Source organism: Lithobates pipiens, unplaced genomic scaffold (genome assembly GCF_037356315.1).
Source record: "Lithobates pipiens isolate NorthernLeopardFrog02 unplaced genomic scaffold, aLitPip1_a1.2 Scaffold_25, whole genome shotgun sequence".
NCBI lineage: Eukaryota > Metazoa > Chordata > Amphibia > Anura > Ranidae > Lithobates > Lithobates pipiens.
This window is the reverse complement of record NW_027507787.1, coordinates 97,468,865-97,474,864: the sequence shown is the minus strand read 5'-3', so window position 1 is coordinate 97,474,864 and position 6,000 is coordinate 97,468,865.

The following is a 6,000-nucleotide window of genomic DNA, read 5'->3' as shown; positions in this document are numbered from 1 at the left end:
CAGTTATATGGTGATCACTGGTGAAAGGGTTAACTAGGGGGCAATCAGGGGGCTTTATGCGGTAGTATATGGGGGTCCCTGGCGCTATAAAAAGCTGCGGCGAACCTAAATACCTACCTGCCTAACTAGCGTCACCTGTGACACTAATACAGCGATCAGAAAAACGATCGCTTATTAGGCTGGGTTCACACTGGAGCGATGCGGGAACGCCACGAATGCGCGGCGGGTTCCCGCATCGCATGCCTCCCGGCGGCAGTTCACACTGCCCTATGCGAACTGCTGGGAGTGTCAGTGAAATGTTAATGACACCCCCAGATCAGTTCGCATATCGCAGTGCGATCTGCAAACTTGGATCGCATGGTGTGAACACCCATGCGATCCGATTCTGCTGCGGACCAAAAAAAGGGTCCCGTGCGAGTTTGCGGCGGGTGCGACACGAATTCAGCCATACTATCTGTATAGCTGAACTCGAATCGCACAGAGATCGGATGTGATTTGCACTGCAGTGCGGTGCGAATCACATCCGTTCTCATAAACCGCTGCAATGTGAACCCAGCCTTAGTGACACTGGCGACGGGGGGTGATCACGGGGTTAAACCTTTATTGGGGGGGTTAGGGGGGTACCTTAGAACTAAAGGGGGCTAACCCTAACTGCCCTAACAGTTATTAGTCACAAATGACACCTGCCGGGTGATCAGGGGGTTAAACCTTTATTAGGTAATAAATGGCGGGTGCCCTGAAACTATAAAAAAATAACTAACCAACCAGCGTCACCTGTAACAGTTATATGGTGATCACTGGTGAAAGGGTTAACTAGGGGGCAATCAGGGGGCTTTATGCGGTAGTATATGGGGGTCCCTAGCGCTATAAAAAGCTGCGGCGAACCTAAATACCTACCTGCCTAACTAGCGTCACCTGTGACACTAATACGGCGATCAGAAAAATGATCGCTTATTAGGCTGGGTTCACACTGGAGCGATGCGGAAACGCCGCGAATCCGCGGCGGGTTCCCGCATCGCATGCCTCCCGGCGGCAGTTCACACTGCCCTATGCGAACTGCTGGGAGTGTCAGTGAAATGTTACTGACACCCCCAGATCAGTTCGCATATCGCAGTGCGATCTGCAAACTCGGATCGCATGGTGTGAACACCCATGCGATCCGATTCTGCTGCGGGCCAAAAAAAGGGTCCCGTGCGAATTTGCGGCGGGTGCGGCGGGTGTGGCGGGTGCGGCGGGTGCGGCGAATGGCTGAACTCGAATCGCACAGAGATCGGATGTGATTTGCACTGCAGTGCGGTGCGAATCACATTCGTTCTCATAAACCGCTGCAATGTGAACCCAGCCTTAGTGACACTGGCGACGGGGGGTGATCACGGGGTTAAACCTTTATTGGGGGGGTTAGGGGGGTACATTAGAACTAAAGGGGGCTAACCCTAACTGCCCTAACAGTTATTACAGTCACAAATGACACCAATGCAAAAAAAAAAAAAAAAAAAAAAAAAATGACATTGGTGTCACTGTGACTGGGGGGCAGGGGTAATTGGGGGGGTGATCGGGGGGTAAAGGGGGGGTGTGAGTGTGCCTGGCATGTTCTACTGTGTGTGGGATGTGTTGGTGCAACTCACTGATCCGCTCTCCTCCGTGTCGGAACGAAAAATACCGACACGGAGGAGAGAATACATCACTTCCTCTCCTGTGTTTACATTACAGGAGAGGAAGTGATGTCACCGGGGATTTCCATTCGTCGGGAGCGATCGCGAGGGGGTGGCCATGAATGAATGGCCGTCCCCTCGTCCGGGATCGCTCCCGAACGAAAACCGACCGCCGCAGGCACCGGGCGGGGGCCCGATCGGGCCCCCGACCCGCGGGAGGCAAAGGACGTACATATATGTGCTTATGCCTGCCCGTGCCATTCTGATGACGTAGATCGGCGTGAGGCGGTCGGCAAGTGGTTAAAATGATGCCCCCCCTTGGAAAAAGTTCTGCGGACGCCCATACTGGTATGGTAATAGGCTTGTACACGTATAATATTCTTTCTTCCAAATATAGAAAGAATATTATACTTGACTGCTGCCCTTCTGCTGCAGTAGTCCTTTATGAGTATAGGGACTGAGGTACAGTCTGCTAATCATTCACAACCTACTAGTTCCACAAAGGTCCTTATAAGGACTGGTAAGGTATAGGGTACTACAGTACATAGGGTTGAGTGAGGTACAGTCTGCTATTCCTTAAGGACTGGTATAGGTCCACAATATATAGGGTTGAGGTGCACTACTGCTGACTGCTGCCCTTCTGCTGCAGTAGTCCTTTATCAGTATAGGGACTGAGGTACAGTCTGCTAATCATTCACAACCTACTAGTTCCACAAAGGTCCTTATAAGGACTGGTAAGATATAGGGTACTACAGTACATAGGGTTGAGTGAGGTACAGTCTGCTATTCCTTAAGGACTGGTATAGGTCCACAATATATAGGGTTGAGGTGCACTACTGCTGACTGCTGCCCTATTCTGCAGTAGTCCTTTATCAGTATAGGGACTGAGAGTTTTGTCACAGGGTCATTTAAAAAATGACAGGCAGAGGAAGAGGCAGGCCCTTCCGCAGGGGTGGTAGGGGTAGGGCAGGAGCAACAGGCTTGAGCCAAAGTGGGAAGTTGCAGAAGGTGCGTTCAATTACTTTAAAGGACGCACCAGACTCGGTTGAGTGGCTCACTCAGCCTTACTCTTCTGCACCCTCCTCATCCTCTCGATCTGCACCCTCTTCTTCACTCTCTGCTATGTGCACCCCCAAAGACACCACCCCCACCACCACCACATACCTTCCGCATGAGTCACAGGAATTATTTTCCGATCCATATCAAGACATTTCTGATGCGCAGCCACTCTTGGCATTGGATCAGGAAGAGGAGGTAGCAACAACCGCCACTCAGCAGTCTGACGACAGTACCCAGATCAGCCCAAGGAGGAGGTTGGTCCCCGGTGTTGCTGCCTACTCCGAGATCTCTACTTATAGCGGTGGGGAAGGTGACGTCAATGATGACGTGTCTAGTGATGTCACGTGGGTGCCCACAAGAGAGGAAGAGGAGGGGAGTTAAGAGGGAGATATGGACCAGCAGATAGGGAGGAGAAGCAGGAATAACTTACATTGCACAGGAGGGACAAAGCAGACTGCTAATGTATCAGGAGCGAGTCATCGACCATGTACGGTCACATCTGGTGCTCCCAGGACGCCGGCACATGGCTCCGCAGTGTGGACTTTTTTTAACGTGTCCCCCGCTGACAATAGTGTTGCCATCTGCAATCTTTGCAGTCAACGCATTAGTCGCGGTAAGCCCAACACTCACCTAGGGACGACCGCCTTAAGAAGGCACATGAGCAGCCATCACCGAGCCCAGTGGGAGCAACGGAACACACAAAGACAGTGTGGACTTTTTTTAACGTGTCCGATGCTGACAATAGTGTTGCCATCTGCAATCTTTGCAGTCAACGCATTATTCGCGGTAAGCCCAACACTCACCTAGGGACGACCGCCTTAAGTAGGCACATGAGCAGCCATCACCAAACCCAGTGGGAGCAACGGAACACACAAAGCCACACTCCAGGCTCTCACCGTCCAGCCTTGTCTTCTACTTCTCCTTCTCCTCTCTCCTCACAATTGTCCTCCACTCCACCTTCCATCACGCCAAGCTCACGTTTTTCTGCAAAAAGGCAGGCTTCCATGGGCCTAATGTTCGAGTGTAAAAACAATGATGATGCCGGATAACCCTCTTGCCCCTCTTCTTCTTAATATTTGATAGGCATGCCATGGGTATATGTGGAATTACACCCCAAAATACATTTTGTTGCTTCTCCTCAGTACAAATGAGGGCTAGACGGTGCTGTAAAAATGCATTAATTACTGTAAAAATGTCACTGTCAGGGAAGGGGTTAACACTAGGGGGCAATCAAGGGGTTATTGTGTTCCCAAGCGTGTGTTCTAACTGAAGGGGGGAGGGGACTGTGTATGGGGAAGCGATAGATCGCCTGTTCATACTCTGTATGAACAGGCGATCTGTCACTTCTCCCCTCAGAGAACCGGAAACTGTGTGTTTACACAGACAGATCATGGATCTCCATGTGCCCCGAGTGATCGTAGGAGCCTGGCAGTGATTGCGATCACTGATCACTAACATTGGCTCCGTGGGCGAGCAGGGGGCGCGTATGTGCCGCTGGAGGCCACAGGGCGAAGCAACATTACATAACGTAGTTTCGCTCAGCTGAGCCATTCTGCCGCAGTTGTACTGGTCGGCAAGTGGTTAAAAAAGGCTTGGATTCTTTCCTAAATGTACAGAATATAAACAGATACTAACATTTATAGGTAAATTTAGTAGTAACATAGTAACTATATACACCATATGAAACTCTACTGTGGCCTCTGTCTCTTTTTTTCCTTTTTTCTCCATATCTTTGGAGGCACCCAACTCCTGCCTAAGGTCCTGTTCACATCTCACAGTTTGTGATGTCAGCAAAATCGCTGCGTTTGTGTCCACAATCCCAAATTGTGTGGCAATCGCAGCACAACACACTGTGCACCTTTGAGTGCCATTATACTTCAATAGCACCCCAAACATGATTTGATTCTGCTGTGTGAATTTTGTCATCCCGAAAAGGAGTAGAAACTTTTTGACAGATTTTTAACCATTGTTATATAAATTCAATTTAGTTTTAGTCATAGTCTTTTGACTAAAGAGGCATTTTAGTTATAGTCGTATTTTTGGCATCTGAATTGTTTTAGGTTTAGTTGACTAAAATAGTTGACTAAAATATTTTAGTCAACAAAATTAACACTGGATGTCAGCAGACGCATGTTCGCCTCCCCATAGAGGACAATGGGTGTCCCAATCTGGTCCACCTGAAAAAATAGACAGGCAGAACTGATCATTTTGATTGTGTGAAAGGGGGTTTACTGCTCCCCAAAAAAAGTGTCAGTTAGGTGTCCGATTTTTTCCACCAAAATAACGCAGTCCCGCTAGAAGTCGCTGATCGCCGGCATTACTAGGAAAAAAAAAGTAAACAATAAATATATCCCATAGGTTGTAGACTGTATAACCTTTGCGCAAACTAGGGTTGCACCGACACTAGTTTTGGTATTCGTGCAAATGCACCGATACCTTAAACGGATACTTTCAGGCTCGGCTCTTTGAGCTGTTAGTGGGTCTCCCCAGTGTTAAAGAAGTCTGGTAATTGGAGCTGTCAAAAAAAAAAAAAAGCAGCCGAGGGTCTGCCAAAAACTGCCCTGAGTCCAGGGTCAAGCCCCACCATGCAAGTGGACATACAGTAGCACTTAGACCCCTTTCACACTGGGGCGTTTTTCAGGCACTTTAGTGTTAAAAAAAGCGCCTGTAAAGCTCTTGAAAGAAGCCTCATCTGAAATCCCAATGTGAAAGCCCAAGTGCTTTCACACTGAGATCCTCTTCACACTGGGAAGTTTTTCAGGCACTTTAGCTTAAAAAAAGCTCCTGTAAAGCGACTGAAAGAAGCCGCAACTGCAATCCCCATGTGAAAGCCCGAGTGCTTTCACACTGAGGCGCTGCGCTGGCAGGGCGTCCAAAAAAGTCCTGCAAGCAGCTTCTTTGCAGCGCTTTTGGAGCGGTGAATACACCACTTCTAAAGCGTCCCTTCCCATTGAAATCAATGGGAAACGCCTGCAAAATGCCTGAAAAGCGCCTGCAAAGCGCTTTTGGCAGGGGCGCTTTGTGGGCGCTTTTAACCCTTTATTTGGCCACTAGCAGGGGTTAAAAGCGCCCCACTAGCACTCGAAAAATGCTGGTAAAGCGCCGCTAGTTTAAGCGGCACTTTATGAGCGTTTTTCGGGCGCTGGCAGTGTGAAAGTGCTCTTAAAGCACTTGGGTTTTCACATTGGGATTGCAGATGAGGCTTCTTTCAAGCGATTTTTTTAACGCTCAAGCGCCTGAAAAACGCCTGAAAAATGCCCCAGTGTGAAAGGGGTCTTAGTAACAGGGC